The following is a 9,953-nucleotide window of genomic DNA, read 5'->3' on the forward strand; positions in this document are numbered from 1 at the left end:
CATCCCCGGTGTAGGGGCAGGAGGACCAGAATTGAAGGCAATCTTTGGCTACTTAGGGAGCTCAAGGGCAACCTGGGCTACATAACACTGCTGATGCATATTTAACGTACCAAAGCAGGCCTGGCCTCCTGATATCCCTCAGGGACCCTTACTCCCTACCTGTTATAGGGTATGGCTAGCACACCCTGCCCTCTACCCTGAACTGCCAACTAAGGGGGCTTCTCCTCCCCCAGAGGCTTTTTCCTATATCATCTAAACACATTGGTCTCTCCCTATGTGCACATACTCTTTCTCTTTCTCTTCCCCTCTCCTCTGCCTCCCTCCCCGAGGTGACTTCCTTGGCCTTGTTCCTTTTGATCAGTGAATCTACCTGAGGGCTGACGACCTCCCCCCCCAATCTGCCTTTATATACTCTAATCTGGCTTGAGTTGGCTCATTTCACCAATGGAGAATAATTTATTAGAGACCTTGTCTAAAATAAATAAACAAAAAAATAAAGGTATCCCAGGTATGGATGCAGAGGTTGGCGAATCTCTGATTTCAAGGCTAGCCTGTGCTACATAGTGAGACTAGGGCTAGAGAGAGAGAGAGAGAGAGGAGAGAATAGATGATAGATAGATAGATAGATAGATAGATAGATAGATAGATAGATAGATTATATAGATAGGTAGATAATAGATGATATATAGATGACAGACAGACAGATGATAGCTAGAACTGTTAGACCTGAGGGAGAAACTTATTTCCACGACCATCTGGTTTAAAAACTGTATTAAGAACTGAACAGTCAGCTACCTCTCTCCAAGTAGGAATTTCAGAGGGCGACCCCTCACTGACTTTTGAGGTCTCTTTTATGGAAAAGGGTTAGGGTTAGTAGAAAACAGCTATTGAGATCATTGGACAGAAGACTGGGGGACCCAGGGCTTAAGGCTGCCTGTGGGGAGGGTAAGTGTGGGAACTGCATCACAGGGACGGAAGGTATCTAGGTTCCTCGGAAGACACATTCTAAGGGCAGTCATATATCTCGGGTTCAGGAGTTTAAGCAAGGTCAAGGAGTGGGCGTCCGTCCACCTTGGGGTCAGAAGTTCAACATAGGTTGAGACACATGGGTTGCAGGCTACACCAGGTTTAGGGAACAGAAACTCATTCTTGTAAGGTACGGAGACTTAGTAACAACTTAGGACAATGTGGCTCCCCTTTGGTTTCACAAAAACTAAAAGCAACTCAGGGAACTACAACAAACTCCAGTAGTATGAGATGTATAGAAGAAGAAAGCCTTCCCCAGGGAACAGGAGGGAACTCAGAGCTTCCAATGTTTCAGGAAAACCATCAGGCTAGCAGGACTAGCAGACTGAAAGATGCCAAGCTTTCCACACAGAGGATCTTCACCAAACTCTTGCAAGTCAAATAAGGAAAAGCAATTACAGGAGGAAATGCAAATGACTCTCATTCATTATGCAAATATTTCCTCCCAGGGCTTACTTTTACTGTGAATCAGACCCAGACCTCAGTGAAGCTCCCTACCAGCCAGCTATACCCAGAGCTCCACCTCGGGTCTCCCTCAGGGAGATTGGAATTAGAATAATGAAGACTAATGAATTCCTGGGGTCGCTAGTCTGGGCTGTCCTGCCTGGCTCTATCCTGGGCATTTCCGTGAGGATATTCTAGAATAAGATTTACACTTAAGAGGTGGTGTGTTGCAGTGCGGGTGGACCTCATCCAGTCAGTCAAAGGCCTAACGAGGACAAGAGGCTGACCTCCTCCAACAAGGACTTCACCAGCAGAAGGCATTGCTGTTCACTTGCAACTCCAGCTCTTTCCGGTTTGCCCCTAGTCACCTATGCACATAAGCCAGTGAGCATGTGTCAATGCTCTGGAGAATCCTAACACCCGCAATTACCAAGTTTTAAGGATCAAGTTTAAAAGCTGCTCACTAGGGGTTGGGGATTTAGCTCAGTGGTAGAGCGCTTGCCTAGGAAGCACAAGGCCCTGGGTTTGGTCCCCAGCTCCAAAAAAAAGAAAAAAAGCTGCTCACTACACGGTATTTTCTCTTGTCAGCAGAGTCGCAGGTATGCTGCAAAAGATCAATATTTTAAGTCTGTGCAGCATTTCTAGTTGGGGAATATGGGGCCTCAAACCTGGGACAAGTGGCCCGGGTGCCTAGTTAACATGTCAAAGCAGACCTAGTTGCCAGGTTCTCCCAGCATCCCTCAGTCCCTACCCCTTATGGGGTGTGGCTGACAAACCCTGTCCCCACCTAAACTTCTCCAGCCCAGGTGCTGGGCTGGCCTTCCCTTTTCCTCATATAATCCAGCCCTTTTGGTTATCTGCCCTTTTTTGGTCTACCCTTTACCCTCCTGCTCTCTTGGCTCCCCCCCACCTCCCCTTTCCTCACCTGGCTCAGGGTCATGTCCACTCTGGACTCTGCCAGATGTGTTTGTCTCCGGCTATACTCTTCCTCATATCCACAATAAACCTTCTCTTCCACCATACCTAGGAGCAGTCATGTTCTTCCTTTTTGTATCTCTTTTTTTTTTTTTTCATTCAGAGAGATGGCTCAGAGGTTAAAAGGAATTTAGAGTGCCCTCTGACCTCTATGTGTACACACACAGAGAGAGAGAGAGAGAGAGAGAGAGAGAGAGAGAGAGAGAGAGAGAGACACACAGAGAGACAGAGACAGACTCACGCAAGCATGTACCTGTGTACTACATTGTGAGGCTGTGCCTCAAAACAGTAAAAACCGGCGATGGTCTTAGTACCAAGGATAGCCATGGTGTAGAGAAACCGTAGTTGGTATTGGCTGCTGTAAGCTCCTTGTTCAGTGAGAAGAGTCACATCCCACAAATGAGTACACAGAAGTAAATCCTAGTCACAATGCAAGGTGAAATCACATCAAAGAGAAAGGACATTTGAGGTTGGGCAAGCAGGCAGCACTGCCTCTCCACAGAGGTTCACTCAGAGGTGAACCAGCCAGACAACAATGGGGTGGAAGCGTTGTGGAGACCGCGCGCTGGTCATTTGCGGGAAATACAAATGCTGTGTGTCTCCTCTCTTATCTGGAGTCGAGATCTTAAAAGGGAAGTGACAGAAGTAAAAAGAAAATGACTTGGGTGAAGGAAGGGGACGTACAGGAGCGAGGAGAGAGTAAGAGACAAGGAGAGAGTCAGGATGAGCAAAGGACATTGTATACAGGTTTGAACGTGTCAGAGCCACACCAATTCCTTTGCACAATTAGCATATCCTTAAGAGAATAAAACTAGGGGCTGGAGAGATGGCTCAGGGATTAAGGGCACTAGCTGCTCTTCCAGAGGACCTGGATCAATTCCCAGCAACCACATGGCGGCTCACAATCGACTACAACTCTAGTTACAGGGGATCTGATGCTCTCTTCTCGCCTCCCTGGGCACCTGGCGTGCAAGTGAGGTGCAAGGGGTGCATACACATGCATGCAGGCAAAACCGTACATATAAAATAATTTTTATTTTATAGAAAGAAAAAGAAAGGAAAGGAAAGAAAATCTGGTACGTACCTATAACCCCATCACTCAAGGTGCTGGAGTATCATTGTGATTTTGAGACTAGCCCGGGCTACACAGTCAAAACAAGGACAGACACGCACGCACACGCAGGACTTGTGTTCTCCATTTCTGTGAGTAAGGGACACGGTCCTCAGAGAAGCTCTGCAGGGTGAGCAGAGACTTTGACTGAGACCAGAGCCTGGTAAGAACACTTTTGAAAAGTGAGCAGGTCCCTTGCCCCTCTTAACAGTGGGAACATGTTCTGAGAAACCGAGTTAGTGGACACCACAGAGTGACTCACATAAGCTCCAATGTGAAGGTCAGCCCCTCCATGGGGCTTTTTGAGGCAATAAAGGCATAACTACGGTTTGATGCTGCAAGCCTACGATTCCAGCACTTGGGAGGCGGGGTGGGGTGGGGGGAATCTTGATGAGTTTGGCACCGGTCCAGGGTACATAGCAAGATTCTGGTTCAAAATAAGGGGACTGTGGGGTGGCTGTCAGCAGGTGAAGGTGCTTGCTGCAGGGTGTGGTCCCTTGGGTTCAACCCCAGGGACCCACATGGTCAGGGAGAGAGCTCATTCCCTCCACATATGCACCCACACACGCTCCTCCGAAACAAGCAGATACACTGTCAATCATTACAATAAAACAATGCTGGCATCTGTACGACGCACAAGGATGGGGTAAGGAGCTGTATTGTGGGAAGTTTTGTTCCTGGGTGTGGTCGGCTGGAGCCTGTGACCCCAGCCCTTAGAAAGTGAAGAAGGAAATCAGTCAGGAGTCCAAAGTCATTCTCTGCTACATGCTGAGCTTGAAGCCAGCATGCACAGTACACAAGACCTGGGTTCAAAAGCAAAACAAGACAGAAAATTTTAACTTTAGTTTTGGGATATTTATCTATTGGCTCATTTGAGTGAGGCTTGGAGTCTGTGTGTGGAGATCAAAGGATGACTTAGGAGAGTTAGCTCTTTCCTTCCATGTGGGTTCTGGGAATCAAATTCAGATCTTCAGGCAGGAGATACCAGATGTCAACGCCTGACTTTCATGTGCATTTGTGTATGGGCACACACAAACAAGTGCACACACACACACACACACACACACACACACACACACACACACACACAAAACCTTACCGAGGCAAGAATATTCATTCACCCTAAGCTTATAGCTTTGACTCAGGACTTGCCATTCCAGCTCTATCAAGTTACAGAATTTCTCCATTGCTCAGTAATGTCCCGGGGGCATCTCCCCTGTCTCTATTTCCATTTTAGCTATTCCAAGCCCATGACAACCACTGATCTGCTTTCTGTCAAGGGGTACCCCAATAAAACCAAAGGATAGTTGAAACCAAATATGTGGAGTCCTCCTTGGAGCTCAAGAGCAAACAGAGCAGCAAAAAGAGGCTACAGCAAGGAAGGTCTTCTGCAGGGCAGTGGGTGGGGACAGCAGTGCTCTGGTTAACTTTCTAAGGATACGCTGATATGTTATGCAGTGACATGATGTGACAGCATGATGCAGAGGGCCCATGCACAGGCATTGCCTTCTGAGGTACTGGCCATTCGATGGGTCTCGTATAAAATAAAGTTTATTTGGGGCATTAGAAGGGGGCTGAGAAAGGAGGAGAGGCAGAGAAAAAGAGGGGACAGAGAAGGACAGAGAGGAGAAAGAAAGAAGGGAAGAGGCCAGCTGGGAACATGTAGAGAGAGAAGAGGGGGACAGAGAGGCAGAGAGGGAGAAAGAGAGAGAGGGAGAGGGAGAAGAAGAGAGAGGGAGAGGGAGAACAAGCAAACAATCTTTTTATAGCAAGCCAGGCGGGCTCCTACCTGGCTGTTGCTAGGTAACTCTTGGGTGGTGCCTAGAAGAAATGCTAATGTTCCTCCATTTTGGTTTAATTAAAAATTGAGAAACTAGGAAGAGGTGCCGGTAAGCAGGAGTAGGGTCATCATGATCTTTACCTCCTTCCTGCTGACTTTGGGGCAACAATTTTGTCTCTGAGAAACCTAAGGAAATGAGAATGGGGACGTTGGTCCAGACTCAGGAGGGTTGGCTGTTTCATTGCTGTCCAGGGTCTGTGGGACCATCTGCTGGTAGGAGGGTGAAGGCCCAGTAGAAGCGTCTGTGGGAGTAGATTGGAGCTTCTGTGGGTTGCTTCTCTGGAGCTGTCCTGGATGTAGATTTTTTAGTAAACGCCTGGATTTGACAAGATGTTGAAACACATATATTTATCAGAGGCAGAAAATAAAGTTAGGTAGGTTTGGGGAAAAAAAACTTCGTTTTAGGTGTACATTTGGTATCCTTAGGTTTTGGTGGTTGGGGTAAGGGGAGTCCCAAAACCAGGGACCAGGGGAGGAATCCCACCCTCTGGAATAGGCAACAGGTAGGAACTTATTGGCTGGCATGTGTACTTATCTAGATGGGACCTGTTTGGTCCATGAGAAGAGAGAGATCTGAGTGGGTTTCCTTATAAATATACAAAAGAGATAAATTTGTTAACAGCATGAACAGTCTTTAAGATGAGCTGAGGGAAGACCAAAACCTTTTGTGGAGCAGAAGGGATTTTTTGTGGAGCAGGAGGGGATTTCCTCCTCTGTCTAGAAGACTGAATGAATACTAATTTAGCAAAAATGAAAAACATTTTTAAGTTTACGTTTAAAAGACAAATAAAGGAAACTTAAAAATTTGACCTTGTGAATATGCCAGTTGGTCGTATAGATTTAACATGAGAAACACCTTAAGTCTATAGTTAAAAAACAACCAAGGGAAACTTAAAATCTAAACGTGTGATTATGAAAGTGGATCACATAGTGGAGTGTTTTATTAGAGTTAGGCTAATTTATCAGTACTCCATTGGGGTAGGATCTTGAGCCTGTGAAGTCTCAATATAAGAGTGTTATAGCAAGGGGAAGAAATATGAAGCACTTTATGCCTTAAGTCATTTATCATCATTTAAGTTCGTGTGTCCTTCAACCTCTATATCTTATGATTATTGATCTTAAAACACCTTTCTAGACCCTCACTGAGATCTTCACAACCGAAGCCTTTTATTTGATTATTGACCATGAGACACGGGGTTAATCACTGGGAAGCAGTCACTGCAAACTGGGTTTTTTTTAGAGAAGTAAGTAGCAGGTGACATTTGCGGAAGGCTACTTGTGAAACTTGTCTACCTTTTTATCATGCAGCCTGTGAGAAAGGCAAACTTGTCTGCCATTTTGATATGAGATCTGGTAGTCTCCGGTAGTTTAACAAACTGACTAATGAACTGATATGGTGGAAGAGTACCGTGGGGTAAGGATCTAGTTGTCTGTTTTCTTTTTTTTTTTTTTTTTTTTTCGGAGCTGGGGACCGAACCCAGGGCCTTGCGCTTCCTAGGTAAGCGCTCTACCACTGAGCTAAATCCCCAGCCCCTAGTTGTCTGTTTTCTAACTGTCAATGTAATCAGAAAGCTGGGGAGAATAAATTATAATCTAGATATTATATAATAATTAAAGTGACAGCATTGGTCTATAGTCCGCTCCCTAAATAGTTTTCCCCAGGTCCTTATGGTCTTCATCACAACTTGGGCAGAGGTAGTCTGGTCATCAGGCCCAGAAGATAAGAGGCCTTTCCCTGTGGAGGACGAACATGGGAGAATTGCCTCACCTTATCTTAGGCAATATGAGACATTTAATTCTCTAGGTATTGTCTGTTTGTCCACAGTTTAGGCCGAGCCCTGGCAGTAGGCAGGGCAATAGAGCAGTGTGTCTCAGTGGTTATCTCACCCCAATCCAGATAGAGTCCTTGGTCGCTGTGCCCATATCTTCTGGCAGACCTTTGTGGGTCACTGTTAGGATGTGGGAGTCTCTGTCTGTCTTAGTAAGCCTAAACACTTAACGTTCTATTCAGCAGATCTCTGACAAGATTGAGAATTAGTATCTGTTAAGTATACCTGAGTTAGACAATTTGTGTCTGTTTTTAATTATTTGCTCTAGATTGTATCTAACAAAAAAAAGGTTACATTGAAACTTAACAGTAGCAAAAAGACTAAACATATCTTTAAGGCAGTGGTCTTCAGTTTTTTTAATGTTGTAAATCTTTAAAGTAATACTAAAATTACTATTTACTGAGTCAGGATAGAAACTGCATGAAAAGCTTGTCTTAACTGAAAAGTATCTTGGGATAAATTTTTTTTTTTTAAAGTCAGGCTCTTCTCAAGTAAGGCGGTGGAGCAGTGACTGCCCATAATAAAGATGGTGGACAGTCATGTGATCGCCCTTAGCTAAGATGGCGCTGAAACTGTAGCTCCACTTCTCTTCCCCTACCCTTACCAAAGGTGGCGGGGATCACACGTTCTATGAATGGAATGTTCTTAGAATGGAATGGCTCTTTTAAAAAAATAATTTATTTAATACGCCGTCGCTGTCTTCAGACACATCAGAAGAGGGCATCAGATCCCACTACAGATGGCTGTGAGCCACCATGTGGTTGCTGGGAATTGAACTCAGGACCTCTGGAAGAGCAGTCAGTGCTCTTAGCCGCTGAGCCATCTCTCCATCCCCCAGGAATGGCTTTTATTTACAGAAGTGTGGTGATGTAAGAGACAAATTGTTAGACATATAAAGAGACAAACAGACATTTTTCTCCCTGACAGGCAGGACATTTTGTGCCTTTGAGGAGATCTCTCCCTGCAACTGCAGTAGCCCCTGCTACCATGTTGTGCCAGGCTGAACCTCCAGGCAGGTCTGAAGCCAGCACACAGCAGTTGCTCCGGCTAGGGATCTAGTAACTGTCCAGCCCTTTTAAGGCTTTTTGTCCAGTTTAAGACTGCCCCTTAGGGGTTGGGGATTTAGCTCAGTGGTAGAGCGCTTGCCTAGGAAGCGCAAGGCCCTGGGTTCGGTCCCCAGCTCCGGAAAAAAAAAAAAAAAAAAAAAAAGACTGCCCCTTAGAGTAACCGTTTGGCAGCAGCGGTGTGGCAGAGAAAGTGAAGTTCGAAACAAAATCTGGAGAATGTTTTCAGGAGCAGGGAGTGAGAGTGAGAGAGCAAGTCTACTGGATCAAGGAGAGGACGTGAGTCGAGGGTCAGGAAGAATAAAGAGGTTTGGCGTGAACGTAGGGAAAAGCCTGTGCATAGAAAACCTTCCATTTTTCTGGGAGCAAGAGTTATAAAAGCTTCTTCAAAAAGGCTGCTAAGTGGCCATTCACAGGTATCATCTAGTGGGTATTGGGGCCCAATTTAGTGTGTGAATTTGGAAGCCTTTAAGTCCAGAAAGCATCCCATAGGCAGTCTGGAGGTAATGGGAAGAGGAGAGACCCACGCAGTCAGAATAAAAGTTATTATTTCTATCACTTGGGGCTGGGGGCTGGGACCCAAGAGAGACCAGGTCACCCAGTACTGGCATTTTTGAGCAAAAGGGGAAGAGCCCTGTCCCAAGGAGAGAGAAATCTTACCCAAGGTAAGAGGTCCTCAGGCAGGAGATCACGGAGAAGGGTCAGCCGTGAAGACTGTGAATACCTTTGTCCCTGAGGACACCAGAGGGTGACTGGGAGCTCAACAGCCCTCTCTAGGGACTATTTACACTGACCAGCGGGGTAGATTACCAAAGCGCTGATGTTTGGATGGGGAGATTTAGCAATCCAATGACCAGAAACTCCATGGGACAGTGAGACCGTGAACCTTCAAGTTTACAAATCCCAGTCTTGGGACCATTAATGTGTTTTGTGAAACATGGTATGATGCAGCAGGAGGCGGTGTCTTATCGGATGCTAAGGCATCCCCCCCCCCCCCAGTACCAGACATATAACTGGTCTACTATAAAATGGAGTTTATTTGGGGAGTGAGAAGCGGGGGAGGGTTGAGAAGGGAGTAGAGGCAGAGAAAGAGAGGTGACAGAGGACAGAGAGAGGGGAGAAAGAAGAGAAGAAGCCACTGGGAAAGAGAAAGGAGGGGGACTGGGAGGGACGGGGAGAGAGAAAGGCTAGAGAAAGACAGAGGAAGGCCAAACAGTCCTTTTATAGCAAGCCAAGCTTGGACCTGGCCATCGTTAGGCAACTGCTGGGTGGAGCCTAGAAGAAATGCTAACACAAGCAAGACTTACTTATTTTGCCACACTGAGAATCAAATAGAGAGTCTCGTACTTGCTAGGCCAGGGATCCAGGGCGGGGCTCTATTCCTAGCCCTTATTTCATTGGGAGACTGGGTCTTAATCTGTAACCCACGCTATCCTTGAACTCAGGATCCTGACATGTGTCTACCTCCATTCTCTGCCTGGGTTTATTTTAGTAATGACTCTCAGGGAGACTTCTCAGGCAGAAGTTCTCAACCTGTGGGTGAAGACCCCTTGTTTTCACAGGAGCCGCCTAACCATGGGCAAACACAGATACTTACATTTTGATTCATAACAGCAGCAACTTAATAGTTATGGAGTCGCTACACAATAATGTTATGGTTGGGG

Source organism: Rattus norvegicus, chromosome 1 (genome assembly GCF_021556685.1).
Source record: "Rattus norvegicus strain SHRSP/BbbUtx chromosome 1, alternate assembly SHRSP_T2T, whole genome shotgun sequence".
NCBI lineage: Eukaryota > Metazoa > Chordata > Mammalia > Rodentia > Muridae > Rattus > Rattus norvegicus.